At 40.3% G+C, this 24,798-nt stretch overlaps 1 pseudogene; it reads right to left on the minus strand.

The window, feature by feature from the left end:
• Positions 1-9,260: 9,260 nt before the first annotated feature.
• Positions 9,261-9,982, minus strand: LOC112405749 (nuclease-sensitive element-binding protein 1 pseudogene; annotated as a pseudogene).
• Positions 9,983-24,798: the final 14,816 nt, after the last annotated feature.

The raw sequence follows: 24,798 nt of genomic DNA on the forward strand, positions 1-24,798 counted from the left end.
CTGCAACACATGCAGAGCCACCCTGCAGACACATGAGTGAGTCAAATAAATGTTTATTTTTACCATAAGCCACTGGGACTGGGGCTCGCTTACGCTGCAGCATTATTGCATGATTAGTATTGACTAATACAGCCTCCGATATCTTAATCTCCTTCTTTCCTTCCAGATAGTCCCCATCAGTATTTAAATATGTCTAAGTCTCTTCCATCTTACAAAACAAACCCTCCATCCCCCCTTGTCCTCTTCTAGCTATTGCCCTGCTCACCCGTACTCTTCTCAAGTAAGATTCTCGGAAGGAGTGTCTCTTCTCATTGTGCCTCATTCTTCCTTCATCTTGCTGTTGTCTGGCTTTGCTCCACTACTTCCCTGAAACTGCTCTTGCTGGGGTCACTATTTTTTCAGCAGTGTTTACTGAGCACCTACACTGTGCTCTGGCTGGACACTGAGTATACAAATATGAAAAGATAAGCAAGAGTTCTGTCAGCCCATGGAGCTCATGGCCCAGGGGCACCTAGACAGGCAATCAGACAATTACAAGCTAGCGTGCTGAGAGCTGTACTGAGACATAAAGAGTCCACGTGTCAAATCAAAACTGCAGTGAGGTATCACCTCACACCAGTCAGAATGGCCATTACTAAAAAGTCGACAAAACCAAAATTCAAAAAGGTACATGCACTCCTACATTCATAGCAGCACTATTCGCAATAGCCAAGACATGGAAGCAACCTAAATGTCCATTGACAGGTGACTTGATAAAGAATATGTGGTACATTTATACAATGGAATACTACTCAGCCATAAAAAAGAATGAAATAATGCCATTTGCAGCAACATGGATGCAACTAGAGATTATCATACTAAGTAAAGTAAGTCAGAAAGAGAAAGACAAATACCATATGATGTCACTTATATGTGGGATCTAAAATATGACACAAATGAACCTATCTATGAAACAGAATCAGGGACATAAAGAACAGACTGGTGGTTGCCAAGGGGGAGGGGGTTGGGGGAGGGATGGAGTGGGAGGTTGGGGTTAGCAGATGTAAGCTTTTATATATAGAATGGATAAACAAGGTCCTACTTTATAGCACAGAGAACTATATTCAACATTCTATGATAAACCATAATGGAAAATAATATTTAAAAAAGAATGTGTATATATATATGTGTGTGTGTGTGTGTGTGTGTGTGTGTGTATAACCGAACCACTTTGCTCTACAACAGTAATTAACACAACATTGTAAATCAACTATACTTCAATTTAATAAAAAAAAAGTACACATGGGAGGGCACAAACACAGGATGGGAGGTCAGAGAAGTATCCTTGAAGTAAGGGACATCAAATTTGAGAAATAAAGAAAGGGAGGACTTAGCCAGGCAAAGAAGGGAAGAAAGTTCCAACTAAAGTAGAAAAAAATGATATTTTTGAAGACACAAATCCCATTAAATCACTGCCTTCCTTAGAGCCTTCAAAAGTTCCTCCTTGTACTCATGCCGCTGCAGGAGGGCAAGTTCTTGTTCAGCATTTTATCCCCACTAGGCTCACAGTAGGAATTTGATAACTATTTCATAACACAAAATAGTTAAACTACAAAATACAAAAGAGTTAATATATTCACAGGTGAAACATGAGAAGCACAAAGCAGAATGTTATTTGCTGGATTCCCTGGAAGACTATTATTGATTACTGAGTGTTATAACAAAACTAGCGTTTGCGTAATGTTTAGTTTAACGTTGGTTGCACAATTGGTGCTTAATAAATGCTTGTTGAATACATGTAGTGTTTGGTAATTTAAGGGACTTACAAATTATATTATGTTGTAATTCTCACATCATCTCTGTGAAAAAAAATTTCACGGAGAAAATTTCTCAAATGTTAAGTAAATTTCCCAAGATCGCTCAACTAGGAAGTAGTGGAGTCGCAATTGGATCTTAGGGCTTCCAGTGGCAAAATCTACACTCTTTCCATGAAGCACGTAGACTCCAGACACACGTAACTTGTAGCATCGGGCAGGCTGTCTCACAGCTGAGACTCGAGCTAGACCGTGACAGATCAGTAGCATTTGGTTAGACCATAAGAGGTGTAGAGAAGGAATTCTTGGTGAGAGGACCAGCATGAACACAGGAATAGGGAAGGGGAAAACATTCTTCTTTCAAGGGACAGTGAGGAGACTGGTCAGCTTGAGGCAGAGGGACCACATGGCTGGAGCAGGGCCACATCCAAGGATCAGAATGAACTCAAAGTCCTGACTCTAAAGAGCTCCTCTTTCACCCTAATAATTGAACATCAAATGGTTTCTGACTACAGGCATTAGGGCAAAAAGGAATCATGATAACTGACACAAGAATTGTTATCCAAGGGGAGAAAGCACACCACAAGCTCATCTATGCTCAATTGTACAAGCCTCCATAGGACACTGATATATATTCATTGTGCTAGATGTGTGTGCAAGTACCAAAGTGGGCCTCCCTGGTAGGATCAGCAGAAGATGCCTATTTCTTAGACAAAGCTGTATGACTCACTGGAATTCATAGGACTTAAATAGACTTTATCTGCTTGCAAATCTTTCAATGGGTATAAAGTTTCAGTTATACAATATGAACAAGTTCTAGAGATTTGCTGTACAACATCGTGCCTATATTTAAAAATACTGCGCACTTAAAATTTGGTTAAGAAGGTAGATTCCATGTTAAGTGTTATTAACGCACAGGCACAAAGAGGCACAAGGAAACTTTTGGAGGTGATACATTTGTCTATTACCTTGATTGAGGTAGCTGGTTTCCCAGGTATATGCATAAGTCCAAACTCATCAGACTATATACATTAAATATGTGTGGGGTTTTTTGGTATATAAATTATACCTCAACAAATCTGTCCAAAAAAATTAAAAGAAGCCTCTGAGATGAAACTAGAGAATGTAGCTTTGTTATACAAGGACCAGGAAGGAAGTGGAACCAGAATTGGTGATGTCCTGGGGTCAGGCAGTGCTGCATGAAGCTGGGAGTGGCAGCATGCATGGAGGGGGACAGTCTGAATGCCCTTGCAGAGTCAGTTGAAGCCCATAAGTGTTAAAATTGATATTCCATGCCAGTTGCCTTTTATACGACTTCCCCTTCTCAACTTAGAATAATTTCTTCACACTTAACAGGAAGCTCAAGATTTTCCTGGCATCAAATTTTTTCAGCTTACATTTCAGGGATTTTGTGTCTTATAACTTTCCCTTCCTTATTACCCAAGCAACACTTGTATACAGATAAACTACTGTAGAAACTACAGTTGAGCAAAAAGGAAGGGATGGAATTTACCCACAATCTCAGCACCCAGAGATAAGTGTTAATAACTAATATATTTTCTCCAGGATCTTTGTATAATTTTAAACATAAAAATAAGACCATACTATACATACAGTCTTATATCCTGATTTTTTATTTGACGATATAACATTGAACATCTTTCTGTGTCAATAAATATTCTTCCACAGCCTCATTTGTAGCTGTGCAGTGTTCTGTTGTACTGGTGTTACTGGGAAACTATTAATTGACATCTAAGTTGTCTCCAAGCTTCAGCTATAATAACCATCACTGATGCTTTGGTGAGCTTTTGCATGCACCCTCAATTATTTCCTTAGGGTCCCTTGCCTCCCTTTCCATCCTCCGCCTTTTCATCCTCTCACTCTTGCTTCTCTGGCCAAACCAAACTTCCTTAGGCTCCTGAACTATGCTATGCTCTCTCTGCCTCTGCGATCTTGTACATACCCTTCCGGCCTAGAACATTCTTTCTCCACTTGGGATCCCATGCCTAGCTCACCCTATTCATCTTTCACACATCACTTCCTCGGATGAACCTCCCTGACACTCTGCCATCACCATTATCATCACAGACGGATATCCTTCCCATGGTGGCCACTATCACCTGCCCTTCATTCTGCTAGAGCATGATTGATGCTGTATTGTAACATCCTGTTTCTCTGTCTCCCCTTCAGGAAACTGTAAGATCTGTAAGGATGGGGATCATGTCCGTCTTGTTCAATGTACCGGAACAGTGTCCGGCACAAATTTGGTACTCCATAAAAATCTGTTGAATACATAAATATATTCCGAAGAATAAAACTGCTGGGTCAAAGATACGCACTTTTTTAAGGCTTATGACACATATTTCCAAATCATCCCCCCAAAAGACCTCCCCAGTTTATCTTAACTCCCATAGTGTGTGAATGTGTTCATTTCTTCATGTCCTGGATAGCCTTGCAAAAATTTCTGAAACTCATTTCCCTCCACAGGGCTTTATTTAGGGAGCACTGACTGGAATGATGTTTAGTGGGTTACTGAAGAGTCTCAACTCAGTGGGGTATAAATGCGAAAGTTAATGTTTTCCAGTCACTGCTTTCTCTGTGTTCTGTCGAATCCTTTTTCCTCATCACTTAATGATATTTTGGGCAGAAAGTGAATGTTCCTGTCGCTTTCAGTTATTAAAAACTCAGTCCAGGTTAAAGCTCCCAGTTTGTATCTGATTCAAAGCTCTTCCTCTTCTTCAAAACCCAGGAAGATTTTGGCCTTAGGGACCCAGAAGAAGGAGCAGTGTGGTCTCTTCTTTCCCCTCTGCTCCTCCTCCACCTTCTCCTGGGTCTTGCTCTCTAGGCTTAGGGACAGGAAGGAGGGATGGGGAAGCAGGAGGCTTCTCAGCATGGCTGAGGACAAGTGGTGATGAAGAGGCATCTCCAATCTTGGCCTGGTTCAGTCTGATCCCATGTGAGGCTAGTAGATTCTACATTGAAGGTGGGGTGGTGTTTTGGAACAATGCTCAACTCAACCTGGATCTCCTCTCATATGACAGCTCACTCAGAGCGAAGGGGGCAAAGTCCTCCTTCATTCCGGGTTATGGTCCCCAACCTTCTCTGGATGGAGGTTCTCCTCACTTGTCACAGCAACTGCCTGGGCAGCCCACAGCTCCTGACCCCTCTCATTCCATGCTCCTGCAGGTGGAACAACAGGAAATGCTGTGGACTTCCTTTGTGTTCTCCAAGGACAAGGGGATGTGGGTTCCTCCAGTTCTTCCTTCCCAGGCCTTCTGCAGTCCCCTATCCCTCTGCTGGCATAGGCCACCTCCACAGGCCCCTCACAAAAACCTGTAGACCAGAAGTAGCCAGTTGTCTCTGTGATCACATATGTCTTCCCATGGGAAGAAAAGGGAATCGCCCCTCATCACGAATGCTGTAAGGTTGGCAGGTCTGATGCCATCTCCCCACATTCCCTGATCCTCTTTTCTTATAAACCAGGGTGGAAGAATAAAGGTCAGGATTGGGTGTGGATTGAAGGTGGCAGGCCAATTCTTCAACCTGTTTTCAAACCACCTTGTCATTGCCAGGATGCATGGGTTCTGCTCCTGGGCAACGCTTTTTAGAATGCAGAGTTCCTCAGTGCTTCTTGTCAACTGCTTTGGTTTGGAGATTGGCCACAATTCTGGGACAGCAGACGACACCCTCCTCTCCAAATCATCTTGTTGTAGGTGTACAACAACTCATGGTCCTCAACAGTATTTTTATAATAACTGCAGAACCAGATTGCACATGGCTATTCCTTGTAGCAGCACTGGGTAAAAGCTAAGGGTGAGACAAGGCAATTTGGAAAATTGTCACATAAAGCAAGAGAAACAGAGCTCAAAGCCCTGTGATGTGAGAGTTGGAGTGGACAAATGTTGGACAATGAAGAGAGTAGGCACTCTTATGCCTCCAGGAACCTTTAGGGTCAGGAGACCTCTCTGTCCAGTCTTGTCCATTGTAAGGGGGCAATCAGACATCTCATGCAAAGCAGAGAGTTGGGGAGAAGCGGGTCCAGTGAAACCCTCTCACCCTGCTTCAATCCTCCAAATGTAAAAGTCAAGTCCAACTGAGCTGATGCTCTGGTCAGAGCCCCTCCCTGCCTACTGGCACTGACCATAATAATCCGTATGGTCACTTCCCAGAGTCTGAGCTATTACAGGCTGACTGGGTATGTGTAAAGGTGGCCATGAGATGGGAGAGGGTGGCCAGGGGTTGTTTACAGTCCCCCAGCATCCGTGAGAAAAGGCATCTTGGATAGGGTCTCAATGAATCAATCATGGCGAGAACGGCCCTCTTCCCTCCAAGCTCTCTGGTACAGTCGATTGAAATAAGGTCCTCAATATTGCAATTACAGTCAGGGTGTTGGGTGCCTTGGGTTTCATTAGTCTTGACTTCAGCAGCATTGATTTCTTGTTTAGTAATTAGCTTACCAGAGCCTCTGATGGCATAATTGCTCTATTTACATAATTAAGACATAAATCTTGAGGCTGGATCATAGCCAGGACACTAAGGACACTGGACACTAAGGGCAGCTGGTGCTTGACTTCTTGTAGCCCCAATTCCACACTCTCACCAGCTGTTGCCATTTGCTTCAGTGACTTCAATGGGCTGAGAAATTGTCCTTAGAAACACATTTTTGAAGGTTCATGCAAGGAGATAAACCTACTTAAACTAGGCTTACAGAGAGATTGTGATGGTTTTAAAATACACTTGCAACTTCTTTGACACTTGTTCCTTCAAAGGGTGGAGTCTAACTCCCCATACCTTCAATGTGGGCCAGAGTCAGTGATGCTTTTCTAAGGAATAGAGTACGGCAGAAGTAATGGTGTGTGATTTCCAAAGTTCTTTCAAAAGCCACTGCTGCTTCTCTCTTTCTCTCTCTCTCTCTCTCTGATAGCTTGTTCTGGGGAACTCCACTGCCATGTTGTGATGATACTCAAGCAGGGTGTGGAGAGCCCACATTGGGGAAGAAACTGAGGCCACCTGTTAAGGACTGACACCAACTTGTCAGCTACATGAGTGAGCCATCTTGAAAATATTGCTCCAGCCTCAGACAAGCCTTCAAATGTTGCAGTCCTGGCTGACATCTTGATGACCATCTCATGAGAGAGCCCAAGTGAGAACCACTCAACTAAGCCACTGACAACTTCTGAGTCACAGAAACTGTGAGGATAATAATTGTCTATTATTGTTTTAAACCATCAGGTTTTGGAGTCATTTGTTACTCACCATAAATAACTAATACAGAGGGCATTTCTCTCTCCAATGCTGTTTCTTCAGGAAAGAAATGGCCTAATGTCAAGACCAAGACAACTAAAAATGTTCATACTTTGTGACCCAGCAACTCCCCTTATAAACATTTATCTTATAAAGATGTTTAAAATGTATCTTATAAAGATGTTTAAAATGTAAAGATGCACAAACTTGCAAAATACTTGTATAAATGTGTTCATTGCAGCATCCTTTGTAATAGTGAAAACTGAAAGCAATTAACATTTCCATCAATAAAGTTCAATTAAATTGTGGAGTAAAGCTGAAAAATTCTATGTAAGCCTTAAAGAAATTGAATTAGTAGTAAAAAAATATATTTCTGAGTATAAAACTCCAAGTCCAGATGGTTTCACCAGTGAGTCTCCCAGCAATTTATGAAAGAAATACTTGAATCTTTATACAATCATGAGAAATTAAAAAATAAGTAAACACATTCCAACTTAAGCATAACCTGGATACCAAACCTGGCAGAAATATTAAAAGAACTGAAAATTATAAGCAAGTTTCACTCTTGAACATAGATGCAATCATTTTCAAAAAAATTTTAGAAAGAAAATCCAACGATTTATAGAAGGATATAAAACATGAGTAAGTTGGATAAAATGCAAAGCTGATTCAACATTAGAAAAATCAGTCAAGGTAATTTACCTTATTAATAGGATAAGGAGAAAAAAATATATGATTATCCCAATTGATGTGGGAAAATCTTTTGATAAAATGCAACATTCATTTATAATTTTAAGGAAGAATCACTTAGCTGAATAGAAATAGAAAGGGTGCTTTCTTTTTATTATTATTATTACTATTTGAGAGCTTTACTAACAGGTGCTTGCAGTTTATTGACATTTTTGGAAAAAAATAAGAATCAAACATTTATTACAATTTAAAACTGAGTTATATTATATATATAATATATCCAGAGAAAACTATAATTCAAAAAGATACATGCATCCCAATGTTCACAGCAGCACTGTTTACAACAGACAAGACGTGGTAGGAACCTAAATGTCCATCAACAGATGAATGGATATAGAAGATGCGGTATATTTATACAATGGAATACTACCCAGCTCTAAAAAAGAATGAAATAATGCCATTTGCAGCAACATGGATGGACCTAGAGATTGTCCTTCTAAGTGAAGTAAATCAGACCGTGAAGGAAAAATATAATATAATATCACTTATATGTGGAATCTAAAATATGATATAAATGAACTTATTTACAAAACAGAAACAGACTCACAGACATAGAAAACAAACTTATGGTTACCAAAGAAGAAAGGGGAGGGGTGTACATTACGAGTTTGAGATTAGCAGATACATAGTACTATATATTTATAAAATAGAAAAAAAAATATATATAATACATATATATATGTACTACACAGTACTATATATTTATAAAATAGAAAAAAAACAAGGTCCTACTGTATAGCTCAGGGAACTCTATTCAATATCTTGTAATAAACTATAATGGAAAAGAATATATATATATAAATATATACACACACACACATATATGCACACACATATCTATATATCTGAATGACTTTGCCATACACCAGAAACTACCACAACATTGTAAATCAGCTATACTTCAATTTTAAAAAGTAAATTAAAAAAAGATTAAAATGAGTTCTTAAAAATCTCAACTTAACCAGATATAAAACAATTTTAAAACCTCTAAAGATATACTGAGAAAAAACAGGCTTTAAAAAAACCCACGTTTGTCGTTAAGCAGAAAGAGACATCTTTAGATAAACATAAGAAAAGCCATAAGCTGCACATTGCAGATGGTTCTAGCTATCCAGGCAACAGGCAAAGAGCAAGCACTTGAGGTCTTCTCCCATTTTCGTTCATTCTTTTTTTTTTTTTTTTTTTTTTTTTTTTTGCGGTACGCGGGCCTCCCACCGTTGTGGCCTCTCCCATTGCGGGGCACAGGCTCCAGGCGCACAGACTCAGCGGCCATGGCTCACGGGCCCAGCCGCTCCGCGGCATGTGGGATCTTCCCGGACCGGGGCACGAACCTGTGTCCCCTGCATCGGCAGGCAGACGCTCAACCACTGCGCCACCAGGGAAGCCCTCGTTCATTCTTATTGCTGGAACTTCATACTCATTTCCTCTCCTCGGATGACTAAATCTGGTAACGGTAGAGATGGTAAGCCCCATTTACTCAGCCATGGCCTGCTCGGCCTCAGAAGCAGTCAAACTCTCAGTGGCTTTTGTCTCTTTGCCACCTTGTGGTAGTGGGTTTTCTGGGCATCTTCTGTGGAATAGACGTTGAGGTGTCTGCTGACCTGGGGTCTCCTCTTCTTGATTTCCTTTATCTTCTTCATTGCTATCCTCTGTAGGCTGTCTTCTGCGAGAAGAGCCCCTGCAGAATCACCGTCAATAACCTGATACATGTTCTGTCTCACGGGTCTACCTTGTTCTCCTACACTCTAGTTCTCAGCACCCTCCTCCCTTCTCCCTGCACAGGACTACTGTGTGGGGTGCCCATAGGGTCTCTGTAAGGTGCCTGCGGTAGGGATGGTGCTGCTGGGCCCGGCCTTCAGGAGCCCTCTTCAATCCCTTTCTTTCCACTCTCACTCTTCTGAAAATTCTGCTGGTAATCGTGTGGTGGACCCCTACCACACGTGTAGGGTCTATAAGCACTCTTTGTGCTCTGCTACTGCCTTGCTCTGGAGCTCCACCAGGACCTGTAACATCTGTGCTTCTGCATCCTCTTCCCCTTCAACAACATCAAACTCCAGTCTCTCCACATCTTACACTGCAAAGGTAGTTCCTGGGATTTCCTTTCTGGCATTCTGGTGTGCGAAAACATCTTCCTGCTGATGAAACCATATCTGTTTCTTATATTGAGCTTTATTTACTTTTCCCAAAACCCTCATTGTGATGACTTTCTTGGCGCCTCCTAGATGAGGCTGCTGGGGCCACTGCTCCCTTCACCCACTGCTCCAGGTGTGGGGTTTGGTATGGGCGTCACTGAGGGCCAGACTGTGCGGTGCTGGGTCTCGCATGGCTGCTCCTGGGTGTGGTGATGGTGACCGGGTCCAGCTGTAGCAGCTGTGGCTCCTCCAGAGTGTGACAGTAACTAAGATGGTGGTGGCAGTGGTGCAGCTCAGGACTCTCTGAACAGGACATCCTTCCTGATGTGGTAGAGAAAAGCTATAAAATGGCAGAAAAGAAAATGATGCCTGATATAACAATTGCAGTCTGACATTATAGTAGAGATCCTCCCAGTGCATTAAGGTAAGAAAAATAAATGCAAGGTACAAAGATCATAAATGAAGAAATAAGACCGCCACGGTTCACTGGTGAAATTATTGTGTACCTAGAAAATCTGGAAAAATCTACAATTAAACTATTAGCATTAATAAGAAACTTTAGGGCTTCCCTGGTGGCGCATTGGTTGAGAATCTGCCGGCCAATAAAGGGGACACGGGTTCGAGCCCTGGTCTGGGAAGATCACACATGCCACGGAGCAACTGGGCCCGTGAGCCACAACTACTGAGCCTGCGCATCTGGAGCCTGTGCTCTGCAACAAGAGAGGCCACGATAGTGAGAGGCCCGCGCACCGCAATGAAGAGTGGCCCCTGCTTGCCGCAACTAGAGAAAGCCCTCGCACAGAAACGAAGACCCAACACAGCCAAAAATTAATTAATTAATTTAAAAAATAAGAAACTTTACTACATTAGCTGGGTACAAAGCTAATATTTTTTTAAACAATGATATTCTTGGGTATCAGCCACTAAGAGAAAATTTGTGAAAGATCCTTTCTATTACAGCATCAAAAACTATCAAGTACCTAGGAATCCTGCTATCTTCCATCAAACCAGATGTTAAAGGGTTTTGCAAAAATGTAAAACAATGTCAGCAATCTCTGTGCATAGAATCTTTGAATAAACTTTGGGAGAATTAACATCTTTACAAGATTGAGCGTTCTAATGAATGTGGTATATCTCTCCATCTATTTAAGTCTTATTCAATGCCCTTCTATGAAGTTACAGAGTTTTCCTTGTAGAAGTTCTGCCCTTCTTAAATATTTCCTATATACTTGATATTTTTTCAATGCTACACAGAATATTAAAAAGATATTTACTCAAGAATCAAGGTTTGGGGCTTCCCTGGTGGTGCAGTGGTTGAGAGTCCGCCTGCCGATGCAGGGGACACGGGTTCGTGCCCCGGTCCGGGAAGATCCCACATGCCACGGAGCAGCTGGGCCCGTGAGCCATGGCCGCTGAGCCTGCGCGTCCAGAGCCTGTGCTCCGCAACGGGAGAGGCCACAACAGTGAGAGGCCCGCGTACCGCCAAAAAAAAAAGAATCAAGGTTTAATACAATTAGTAATTTTTCCTACTTATACAGGGCATTCTTAAAGGGAACTGGCTTTTTTTTTCAACTGGTACCTTGTGGTGAATGATACGATGACTACTAGTGCAGTAGCGTCACTACCTTGATTCACGTTAAGTAGTTTTACCACCATTGCTTTTGTACTATCGGTGCAAATGTAAACTCAGTGAGAAAAAGCAAATCACGTCTTATAAAAAGTTTTGACTTCATGAACCCCTGAAAAGGCCTTAGAGCACCCTAGGAGTAGCAGACTGCCCTGCTGTAGAAAAATGCCTGCTCATCCGCACCAGGAAACACCTATAGGAATATTTGCAGAGAATTGTTTACAGTGGCCCCAAATTGGAAATAACCCCAGAGTCTTTCAACTGTATAATGAATAAATTATACTCATCAATAGAATACTATATAGCGTTGAAAATGAAATAGCTACAGCTACCTGAAACAGTATGCAATGATACCATGCCCAAGGCAGCTAAACTGGTGGCATCTGGAGGGCACATTAGAGATCTCAGAGGTTGTGAGGAGAGAGAGTGGCCTTTATTATCCTTAGATCCAAGCAAGAGCTAAGGTTCCAGAGGAATAGATTTTCATTTCCTCAGGCCTGGGAAGAAGTTGGGTATTTTTGTGGTTTTCGGAAAAGTGGGGGGAACTTAGCCAGCAGAAGGCTGTGAACTGCTTGAAGAGAGGCTTTTTTTAAATTAATTTTTATTGGAGTATAGTTGATTTACAATGTTGTGTTAGTTTCTGCTGTACAGCAAAGTGAATCAGTTATATGTATACATATATCCACTCTTTTTTAGATTCTTTTCCCATGTAGGTCATTACAGAGTATTGAGTAGAGTTCCCTGTGCTATACAGTCGGTCTTTATTAGTTATCTATTTTATATTTGTAGTGCGTATATGTCAATCCCAATCTCCCTATTTATCCCAGATGTAGAAAACAAATTTATGGTTATCAAGGGAGAAAGGGGGATAAAGAGAGGCTTTAGCTGCCTGCATTGTGCGATTCTAGAAAGGAGGATCTGCCTGATCCTGCTACTTCTAGTGGTCCAGGAAGGGAACAGCACAGGTGGAATTTCTCCAAGTACCTTCTGTTGGTAGACCTAAGAGCAGGGAAATATTCTTCTAGAAAATCAACAGAGGGGTGATAGTTGCCAGTCCAATCATCTCTTGTTCAGAAAAGCAAAAATCATTGTATGTTCTATCACCTGTCATTCTGATACCACTAGAAGAAATGCAAACAACCTGCTGTATATGGGGCTGAAGGGATCACAAACCATAAAAAGGCAAAGCAAAATTACAAATCACTTAAGGGAACTCTGGAATCTTAAGGCGGGATGATTAAATAGGAGGTGTAGAGCAGTTGGTTCCCACTGAAGGAGGGCTGTTGGAAGAGCATATGAGGATATTAATTTTAAAAGGTGGTGAGGACTCTCAAAAAAGATGCAGTTTCAGCACCAAGGGACTTTCAGAAGCTGAAAACAAAACAAAACCTCTATATTTAACAGATAAAATAGGTAAACTGAGAAACAAGATAGTTACAATTGAGAATCACATTGGAGATCTAGAAAATCAAGAGAAATGCCTCATAAAAGCAAGTCAAGGCACAAAACAAAATCAAAAAAGTAAAAGATAATCAAATTGGATAAAGATCCAAGAAACCTAATAAGCAAAGAATAGGATGTCTGGATGGAAAGAGGGGGAACAAATGGAAAACACTGTTTCTCCTGAGTTCCAGATAGACTTGAAATTGAAGATTGAAATGACATTTAAAAAAAACTAAGTGAGAACTGATGAAAATAAACACACACCTAGAAATATCCTAGTGAAATTCCTAAATTATGATATTGAAACTTCTCAAAGGGTAAAGACAAAAATATTGAAAGCTGTCAAACAGAAAACAGGGGGAAGGGAGAAGAAGGGAACACACACGAAAGAGGATCAGACTAACCTTGGATTTCTCATCGGCAACGCTGCAATTAGAAGGCAGCAGAATTATATCAATAGCTATATTATAGACCACTAGGGCTCATCTTGGGAGAAAGGCTGTGCAAGATTATGACAATAATGAGAACAGAATTTTGGTGTAATAGAAGTGATCAGTGTAATTCTGACTGTTAGGAATGGGAAGGTAATCAACAAGATAATCAGAAAGCATAATAAAACATCACAGTTAATGAGACGAAAAGAGAATAAGCAGAAATTAAACCAAGGAAAATATAGTGGATATCTCTTTTTTAATTGAAGTACAGTTGATTTACAATATTATGCTTGTTTCAGGTGTACAACACAGTGATTCAATATTTTTATAGATTATACTCCATTTAAAATTATAAAATACTGGTTATATTCCATGCGCTATACAATATATCCTGTAGCTTATTTATTTTATGCATAGTAGTTTGTATCTCTTTATGCGCTACCCCTATCTTGGTCCTCCTCCCTTCCCTCTCCCCACTGGTAGCCACTAGCTTGTTCTCTATATCCATGAGTCTGTTTTTGTTTTATTATATTCATTATTTGATTATTTTTTAGATTCTATATATAGGTGACACCATACAGTATTTGTCTTTCTCTGTCTGACTTACTTCAGTAAGCATATACCTTCCAGGTCCATCAGTACTGTTGCAAATGGCAAATTTTCTTTTTTTTGTGGCTGAGTAATATTCCATTAGATAGATAGATAGATATACAGATCTAGATCTAGATCTAGATCTATCACATCTTCTTTATCCATTCCTTCAGTTGCTTCCATATCTTGGCTATTGTAAATAATGCTGCTATGAACATTGGGGTACATGTATCTTTTCGAATTAGTGTTTTTATTTTCTTCAGATAGGTACCCAGGAGTGGAATTTCTGGATCATATGGTAGTTCTATTTTAGTTTTTTGAGGAATCTCAATACTGTTTTCCATGGTAGCTGAACCAATTTACATACCCAGTCATAGTGTACTAGGGTCCCCTTTTCTCCCCATCCTCATCAACATTTGTTACTTGTGGTCTTTTTAAAGATAGCTATTCTGACAGGTGTGAGGTGATATATTATTGTGGTTTGGATTTGCATGTGCCTGATGATTAGCAAAGTTGAGCATCTTTTCATCTGCCTGTTTGGCCATCTATATGTCTTCTTTGGAAAAATATCTATTCAGGTCTTCTCATACAGACTGTGTGTTTTGGAAACAAATTTTTTTTTTTTTACTTAGTATTGATTAACTCGATGTTGATATGTTACACTTAAGCTAAAAAAACAAATTCTACTTATTCTTAGACAAAATTATTCTTCTCTATAGACTTTCTCCATAGACTTCTGTATACACTATCCTATATAAAATTGAAAAAGAAGGTTATCTTGAACTCAAGGTGGTAATAACTTTTCTCAGTATATTTTCATCGGTTGCTTCCCATCTTAATTTAGATTGATATTGATTCAAGAAGATTTTATTTAGAAACATTTTCAAAGATGATGATTAATCCATATGTTTTCACTTTCTTTTTTTTTTAAGTTTTCAATAGGATTTTTTTAACATCTTTATTGGAGTATAATTGCTTTACAACGGTGTGTTAGTTTCTGCTTTATAACAAAGTGAATCAGTTATACATATACATATGTTCTCATATCTCTTAATTTCTTACTGCCTTTAGAATTCTTTATTTATCTTTAACTTCTGCCATTTTAATTACGATATGTCTTGGGTTCATCTTGTTTGGAACTCTCTGTGGTTCCTGTATCTGGATATCTGTTTCCTTCCTCAGATTCAGGAACTTTTCAGCCATAATTTCATCAAATACACTTTCAACCCCTTTCTCTCTCTCTTTTCCTTCTGAGACACCTATAATGCAAATGTGAATACATTTAGTGTTCCAGAGATTCCTTAACCTATTCTCATTCTCTTCATTTGTTTTTCTTTTTGCTGCTCTGCTGGGTGACTTCCATTATTCTAACTTCCAGATCACTTATGCATTCTTCTGTATCTCCAGTCTGCTGTTTATTTCCTCCTGGTGTGTTTTTCATTTCAGGTACTGTATTTTTCAGCTCTGACTCATTCTTTTTCATATTTTCTAGTTCCCTGTTAAAATTATCACTGTGTTCATCTATTCTTTTCCTTAGTTCAGTTAGCATTCTTATTAATAATGCTTTGAAATCTTTATCTGGTAAATTATTTATCTCTGTTTCATTAGTTGTTTTACCAGGGTCTTTTTCTTGTTCTCTCGTTTGGAACAAATTCCTCTGTGTTCTCATTTTGCTTAACTTTCTCTGTCTCTTTTAAATTAGGTGAAACCATTATCTCTCCTTGTCTTGAAGGGGTGTCCTTATGTGGGAGCATCCCTATGTGGTCTATATGTGCACAGTGGCTTTAGTGGGAGAGCTGGATCTGAAGTGACCAAAGGTCGCAACTTCACCCAGGGTGTGCTGGCAGTTATCACTTTGTTGGGAGGTGTGGCTGGAGATGGAGGGGCTAGAGTCAGAGTCAAGTGTGAGCCAGAGCGTCTCCCTAGTGTGGAGCTGTGCTGAAGCCACAGGTGCTTGAGTGGGTGCTCTGAGTGGGCTGGGACTCATGCTGGGGCAGTTATGAGAAGCTGGCCAGATCCCTGAGCTGTTTCAGTCTCCTTCCTCCACCTCATCCCCAGAAGTAAGCAAGTATGTGTGCACTCTTCACAAGCAGAGTGTAGGTTTCCTACAGCGCCTCCTGTAAGTCCCTGGTTTGCAAACAAGCCAAAGGGACTTACCTTCCTGGTGTCAGACCTGAGCGCTGGGGTGCCCATTATGTGCTTCAAACAACTCACTCATTAGGGAAAATCTCTCAGCCCATGTAATCCCCCTCCTTCCACTGTGGACACAGGTCCTGACCTGAGATATATATATATGATAGATAGATAGATAGATAGATAAACAGAATTAATATGCATATTAGTTCACACAATTATGGAGGCTGGGAAGTCCCACGATCTGTCATCTGCAAGCTGGAGACCCAGGAAAGCCAGTGCTAAAATTCAGTCCAAGTTTGAAGGCCTGAGAACGAGGGGAACCAATGTTGCAAATTGTAGTCAGAGGGCCAGAGAAGATGAGATGAGATGTTCAGTGAATTTGGACAAAAAGGGATGAATTCTTCCCTCCTCTGCCTGTTGTTCTATTCAGGCTCTCAACAGATTGGATAATGCCCCACACTAGGGATGGTAATCTACTTAGTCCACTGATTCAAACACTAATCTCATTCACAAACACCCTCACAGACACACCTAGAAGTAATGTTTAATCTGAGTACTCTATGGCCAATCAAATTGACACATAAAATTAATCATCACAGCAGCCAAATCATAAATTTTTAAGTCCCTCTAAAAATAAGAAATATTAATAAAAACAGTGGAAGGTTTTAATACATTTCTTGTAAATCTGACAAATTAAGTAGAGAAAAAGTAACAAGGATAAAACCTTAGCAATATAACAACTAACTGAAAGTAAGGTACAATTTTGTGTTTATGATTTCAGATACAAGTGTTACTTTCTTAAATAATGACTACATTTAAATTATAAATAGGAAATAATTGGAAAGAAAATATTATGTATCAAAACTTATCCAATAGGGCTAAATCTACTCACAGAAATTTTAATGGTCTTAAATTTCGCCTTTTACTATTAATTAAATTAAAAATAAATCAACTAAGTACTCAACTAATAAAATTAGAGGATATGATAACAAAATAAACCAAAAATGTGTACAAAAATAATTAATAAAGATACATGTTTAAATTAATGTAACAGAAAACAACAACAAAAAATTAGGAGAGTAAACAAAGGCAAAAGCTATTTTCTGAGAAAAAAATTATAAAAGAATCCCTGCATAGTTGATTAAAGACAAAAGAGACAAAGCAAAAGTACACAATACTGGGGGAAAAAGAGGGATATAAATAACCACAAATATGCAATATATACAATAAATGAATATTATGTGCAACATAGTTGAAACTTTAAAGGAAACTAATTTTTCTAGACAAATAGCACCTCCAAAATTGGCCCAAAGAAAGAAAGAAAATCTGGACAGACAATAACTGTCTAAGAAATTGGAAAGATAGCTAAAGACGTACCATTATAATTGACCTCATATTCAGATGTGTTTATAGGCAAGTTCTATCTAACCCTTAAAAAATTGATCATTTCTATGTTAGTTAAAATATTCCAGACCATTGAAAAAGTGGAAAGCTATCTAACTTATTTCATGAATAATAAAGCTGGTTGAACTTAATAGCAAAATCTCACATAGTGCAAAATATTAAAATATTGACTAATTTTACCATAAAGAAAGATATAGAGGTTATAAACAATAATAGCAAATAAGATCTCTCAATGATACGAAAAGATTCAGTATAGCAAAACCAAGTAGGGACTATTCCAGCTATTCCAGGAATATTAATATAGGTTCAACATCAAGAAATCTATTAATTTATAACTTCAGCCAATCAGAAGAGAAAAACCAAGTGGTTATAACAACAGATTTTGAAAAGGCATTTGATAAATATTCACATCTATTCCTAATTAAAGTGCTCAGTAAAATAGGAATAAAAGAACTCAACCGAATGTAATAAAGAAGATTTTCCTGAAAGCAATAGCAAATTAGTAGTTATCTTATTGGATCTGGGGGAGGGAAAGAAATAGTCTAGAGAAGGAGCAGGTAGAGCCAACAATATTGCAGCCAACAGGTTGCAGTTCTTAAGTGGGTGGTGCGTTCACAGGTATTCATTTTATTATTATGCTTTTACATATATGTCATGCATTTCACATATTATTTTCTACATAATAAGGATATCTAAAACAATAATGAACTTTATACTAAACAGTGAAATTTTAAGCTTTTTCCATTAAAATCAGGAACAGGCAGGACTATCACCAAGATTAAGTATTATTTGGGAGAGTCTAGCTAATGTCTCCCAAATTAATTAATCCATATAAAAAGTAGAAGAGCCAAAATTATCTTTATTTGAAATTGTGATGCTCTTATAGCTTGAAGGTTCAAGGGACCCCATTAAAAAAAATAAAAACTTCTATAATTGATAACTTGGTATGGTGATAGATAAAAGATAAATATATAAAAATCACTTTCCATTTTGTACTCCAAAATAATCAGTGAAAAATAAAAATGGAAAGAAAATCCCATTTCCAAAAGGGACAAAAACTGTAAAATATTGAGGAATACAATTTATAAGAAAAGCATAGAAACTTTAAAATACTAAACTCCAATGGCCATAATAGGGAAACAGAAAAAGATGGAATATTTAACTATACAAAAAAAATTTTTTTAGTTCATGGCAAAAGACATCATAAGAAAATTGAAAAGAAAATAATATAGGGAAAATATTTAAAATTATATATTAAAGAGATAATACCTTTAATATACAAAGAGATCTTACAAATTGGTAAGACAGACCAACAGCCCAGTAGGCAAATGGGCAAATGATAGGAACTGATAATTCACAGAAGAGAAAATCCAAATGGCCAATAAACTTTCAATCTCATTGTATTACGGAAATGCAAATTAAAGCAGGTATCAAATACCACTTCTACCCATTAGATCTGCAAAATAGAAATTTAAAGAATATTGATTCCAAATAAACTGCCTGATTCAAATCTCAAGTTACTGCGTAAACATTGGCAAGTTACTTTCAGCCTCTTTGTGCCTAAACATCTTCATCTTTAAAATAAGGGTAGTAATCATACCTTCCTCACAGGGTTGTTGTGAGAAAGAAATGAGCATTTAGATCAAGTAAAGCTTAGAACAGAGCCTTGCACAGAACAAGCAGCCAACGTCAGCTCTCATTATTACTATTGTAACAAGTGGGCAAGCGGAGCAATGAGCCCTTAATTCATTGCTGGTGGGGCTATGAATTTCTACTAGCGTTTTAGAAAGTCAACTGGCAATATATTTTAAAACTTGTAAATATACTTACATGGGCTGTGAGGGCAGGGGTTATCTGGAAAGGGACACAAAGGAAATTTCTGGAATGATGATAATGTTCTATATTTTGATAGAAATTTGGATTACACTAGCGCTTACAGTTATCAAACCTCCAATGTATACTTAAGATTTGAGCATTTTATTACATGTGAATTTTACATAAAACTGTAAACAAATATAGAACTCAAGGATATGCTCGCTGAAGTATTTAGAAGGATATGGACAGACGTTTGAAATTTACTTTGAAATGTATCAAAAAATAAGTTGGGGTTATGGGTTGAATTTTGTCCCACCAAAATTCAGGTATTGAAGTCCTAACCTCCAGCACCTCAAAATGTAACCTTATTTGAAGATAGTGTCTTTACAGAGGTAACCAAATTAAAATGAGGTCAGTAGGTAACCAAATTAAAATGAGGTCGGTCATTCGGATGGGTCCTGATCCAATATGACTGATGTCTTTAAAAGAGGCGGGGCAGGGGTAGGGAGGATTTGTACTTGGAAACAGACCTGCATTGAGGGAAGGCAATGTGAAGAGATACAGAGAGAAGATGGCCAAGGAGAGAGGTCTGGAACAGATTTTTCTCTCAGAGGAACCAACTCTGCCAACACCTTGATTTTAGACTTCGAGCTTCCAGAACTGTGAGACAATAAATTTCTGTTGTTTAAGCTACCCCATCTGTGGTACTTTATTAGCACAGGCCTGGGATACAATTTGTTTGATGGATGGTTAGAGGCTTGGATAAATAGACAGATACATAATAAAATAAGTACAGTAAAGTGTTAATGATAGGTGGAATCGAGGTGCTGAATTTATGAATGTTCAATGTAAAATTATGTCGAGTTTGCTGCGTATTTGAAATTTTTTAAATGTTAGGAGAAAAAAAGAGCATTATAAAAATATTCACCTAGAACAAAGATAAGTCAACTCCGTTTCAAATAGTAGTTCCATTCCTAGAAGTTCCATGACTAGATAATTCCACAGAAAAGATCAAATCGCTTTAGATGAGCAATTACCACAGTAACAATGGCATTTAAAACACACATACAGCTGATTCACTTTGTTATAAAGCAGAAACGAACACACCATTGTAAAGCAATTATACTCCAATGAAGATGTTAAAAATAAATAAATAAATAAAAAAGAGTGGCAAAAAAAACACCACACACACACACACACACACACACACACACATACACATCCCTACATGTGGACTCAGAAATTCCACCTTGGGGACTCTTATAAAAATAAAATGCCCACATATAAGTATATATTTACTTATTTCACTATAAATGGTGGTCCATCTGTGCAACACTACGTTGCCTTTATTTAAATGAGATAAATCTATATTGTTTTCCACTTTTAGCCTTTTCTGCCTTATGCTGCAGGGATGAAATGTGCTCATCCCCTTCTCCTGACAGCTGAACAACAATGGGAATAAAAACTGAGCTGGAGTGTAGGTCTAGTGAAGAAACTGGTATTTGTTCATTGAGAATCTGGGTCTCAGGGGCCCAGCAGAATGAGAAACAGCAGGTGGGTAAGTGAGTACACAGATTCTAGAGCCAGAATAACCTGGGTTTGGAAATTTTGGGTGTTCTATTGCCTGTGAGGTTGGGCAGGTGTTTCACCCTATATAAAAGATGTCTGTTGTAAAATGGAAAAACTGTAAAATGGGAATAATGATATTTTCCTCCTAGGTTTGATGAGAGGAGTAAATGCAGTGATGTGTGTAAGATACATACCACAGATACTCAAGAGTGACAGCTGTCATTATCGACATCCCTGTGTACGTATCCACTCATAGCAGGGGCGCAGCAACGGTGACCATAGTCATCATGATTGCAGTGTTTTCTCAGTCTTCCCTGAAGATGAAAAGAGAGCAAGAAACTTGCTTCTGCCCTCCTTGCTCTCTTCTCCACAACCCCAGACGCTCCTTCTTTTATTATCTCTGCATGTCGCTGAAGAATGTGGTCCTTAGACAACTTGAGTGGCAGGAAGCCAAGGGAAGAACCATCACAACAGTGTCCTGGTAATAACTGTCTTGATTCACTTATGCAAATGGCCCGAGTGTGCCCTGTGCCAATGAACACATCAGGATTTGCAGACTAGGTTTAGGGATCTGGTCCAGGGCTAAGTTCTGATTGGTGTGTGTGTGTGTGTGTGTGTGTGTGTGTGTGTGTATGTAAGAGAGAGAGACAGACAGAGACAGAAACAGAGACACAAAGAGCGAGAGAAGGCTGGCTTGTTTCACATAGCAGCACAGTGAAAAAGGAGGCAATATCATGATATTTGAAATATTATTCAAGAAAATCGGAAAATGATGACTCCCATGTTCATGCAGCTCAGTCCTGGGGATATTTAGATGGAATATGATCTGTTGTGATAAGCTGTACGGCTGATAAGTCTCCCACCCCTATCATATAGGCTGAGCCTGGTGAGATGATTTAGGCAGCAGGGGACGTACAGGTGGATCAGAAGATCGTAGAACCTGTCAGTCAGAGAGGTGATTTGCCACCCCATCCCTATAGGACAAATTACCCCTAACCATCCCAGGTGGAAAGAAAGACTCCTGTGTTTTAAAGACCCTTGAAACCCCTCCCATCCTGCCGGCCACCCTGCCTCTTTCAAAAGAAATCTCCCAACTTTCTTGCTCACATGCTCACGGTCTTCAGAGTCAGGAAACTCTTCCCCTGAATTTCACTGGCAGTTTTCCTGCTCTGTTAGACCCTCTTTCCTCGACAGATACAGAGTACAGGACATCACTCTTCTTTAAATAAACCACCCATCACAAAGTGCGGGGATGTCTTTTCTTCTTCCACAAGAAAGTCCCAACCTGAGGGCCACCTAACAGCTCTGCCCTGGTCCTGAGCAAGCCTCTGCCTTCTGTCTCTGGCTCCAGCATCTTTCAACCCGGCTAACCGCTCAGAGATGATAGCGAAAGGGACAGCAGGCAGCTTCTCTCGGGGAGGTGCCTCCTATTCACTGGCACCGTGAGCTCTGACCCTCCTGGTATCCATACCAGCCTTGGTCTTTGAGACTTAGCTCATGCTTTATCTCAACTGGCTTCCTGAACACCCCAAAACTGACCTATCACCTGCCTTTTCTTTATAGCCCTGTACTCACCACCTATCGCCCTCAAGTCTACGTTCCTGCCCAGACTAGTAACCCTGGACCAGTAACCACTAGTGGCCCTGGTGGGTGGTCACTGAGAACATCCCTCTTCTTGAAGGTTGGCCAGTCTCTTTCGGCTTAGCCACTTCCCTCCGCCATTACCTAAAGCTGGAAGCTGAAGTTAGTTTCCTTCTATCTCCCTTGGTGAAATTGCTCCACGGCTCCACAGTTCAAGGCTGCTGCCCTGGGCTGGCCCTTCCCATTATGTCGATTGCATAACAAATGCCTTTGTTTCTGGTTGAGTGTCGACATAACTCAGAAGTCACAACGCTCCCTTCGTCCTCCCCTTCCCAGCGTGGCAGCCGTTCCACACCACACCACCGTGGAAAACAAATCAGCAGGAGCTCGCTGGAAACTGACGTGTGATGCCTGAGAAACTCGCTCCAGATGCTAAACAGATGCCCATTATTGGCACCTTCTCTTGACTCTCAAAATCACTTGAGGGCCCCGTTGCTTTGTCAGCCACACAAGTAATGAGCTGTTAAGCCTCACCTACCTCAGCCAGTTGCACAGTCATTTCTGGACTCACTTAAGTTTCCCTAGAATTATAGATTCCCAAGAAAGGCAGTGACCTGAAGAGGTCATTGAGTCCGTCCCCCAGCTTCCAGGCTAACCAAATCACCCATCCACTGTCCAAGACAAAGGGGTGTCTATTATCCCTTCAATCCTCATAAGGTCCCCAGTGAAGGAGGTGTTCCATTCTCATTACACAGATGAAAAAAAAAAAGGCTTGGAGGGAACACAGGGCTGGTAAGTGGTAGCACTGGCCAGGAATCCAGACTTAGGGCTCTTTTCACTCCTCCAGACTGGCTCTGTAGACTTAGAGAAAACAGCTCTTCCCCTCCTCTGCTTCTCAGCTACCGCTGACAAAGAGGAATAGGGCTTGAATGGGGGTGGTGTGGTGGGGGGTTTGGTCACAGAGGCAACCAGAGTCCCAAGTCCTAACTCTGGAGAAGCGCTCCTTGTAGCACGGGGGCCGCAGCAGGTGTGATGGCAAGCAGGACTGCCAGATGAGTGTGCCATGTGCCAAGCTGAGTTAGCACAGGCCCTGAAAGCCAGGGCTTTTCTCTCAGTATCCCAGGACAGCGGAAATAGGATAGAGGCACATGGGAAATGCAGACTCAGAGGTCTCCAGCCTAAGCTGCAGCTGCCCTGTTGAGGGCTTCCAGACAGAGAGGCAGCCAGCCTGTGGAGCCTAGAACCACAGGTTGAAGAGTTCAGGGCTCCCTTGCTGAAGGTGCTGGCTTCTCCCAGGTCTGTATTCCTCCTTTGCTTGCCTCCCTGCGAGATGAGTCCCCCTGAGTTTGGACAGCAGGTCCCCCTCTCTGAGCTGGAAGACAGCAGGTAAACGTCCCATTTTGATTCCCAATTCCCAAACATCACTGCCAATGCCTTGTGGAACATTTGGGTTTTGGGGGGTTGGTTTGGTTGTGACTTAGTTCATCCTGTTATAACAAAATATCACAGACCAGGTAGTTTATCAATAACTGAAACTTATTTCTCACCGTTCTAGAGGCTACAAGTCTAAGAACATAGTGCCAGGATGCTTGGCTTCTGGTGAGAACTCTCTTCCAGGTTGCAAACAAACAATTTCTCCTTACAGCCTCGTGTGACAGAAAGAGAGAGAAAAAGCAAGTTCTCTCCTGACTCTTGTAAGGGCACTAATCCCATTCATGAGGGCTCTACCCTCATAACTTCATCTAATCCTAATTAGCTCTCAAAGTCCCCACTGCCTAATACCATTGAGTGGTGGGATTTCAACCTATGAATTGAGGGAGACACTAACATTTAGTCCATAACAGGCTGGAAGGTTTTTTCCTTTCCTTTTTTGGTTTCCATTAGCAACAAGAGCCGCTCCCATGGCCAGGCTCTTGTTGCATTTGGAGACATAAGTGCTAAAAAAGCATGAGGAGAAGGGTGCAGGTAGTGTCTCCAGCCTTTCCACCCTCCCACCTACTCACCAAAGTGTGGCTTAGTCTGTGGCTTGGGAAGAACATGAAACCAGGTCAGTGAGGGCTTCCAGGGCCTGAGTAAGAGAAGGCAGGAGTGGCAGGGGTGGTGGAGACCTGGGCAGGGTCAGGAATGGGAGAGAGGAAGAAGGGGAGAAAGAGGAAGCTAGAGGAAAGAGTGGGGGAGGGAAGAGAGGAAATGGAAAAAGAGAAGACGGGGGAAAAACAATACGGTAAGGAAGAAATGAGGGGGAGAGAAGGGCAGGGAGATGATAACAGTGCTTGCTA

The sequence above is a fragment of the Neophocaena asiaeorientalis genome, unplaced genomic scaffold (genome assembly GCF_003031525.2).
Source record: "Neophocaena asiaeorientalis asiaeorientalis breed wild unplaced genomic scaffold, Neophocaena_asiaeorientalis_V1.1 scaffold21, whole genome shotgun sequence".
Classification (NCBI taxonomy): Eukaryota; Metazoa; Chordata; class Mammalia; order Artiodactyla; family Phocoenidae; genus Neophocaena; species Neophocaena asiaeorientalis.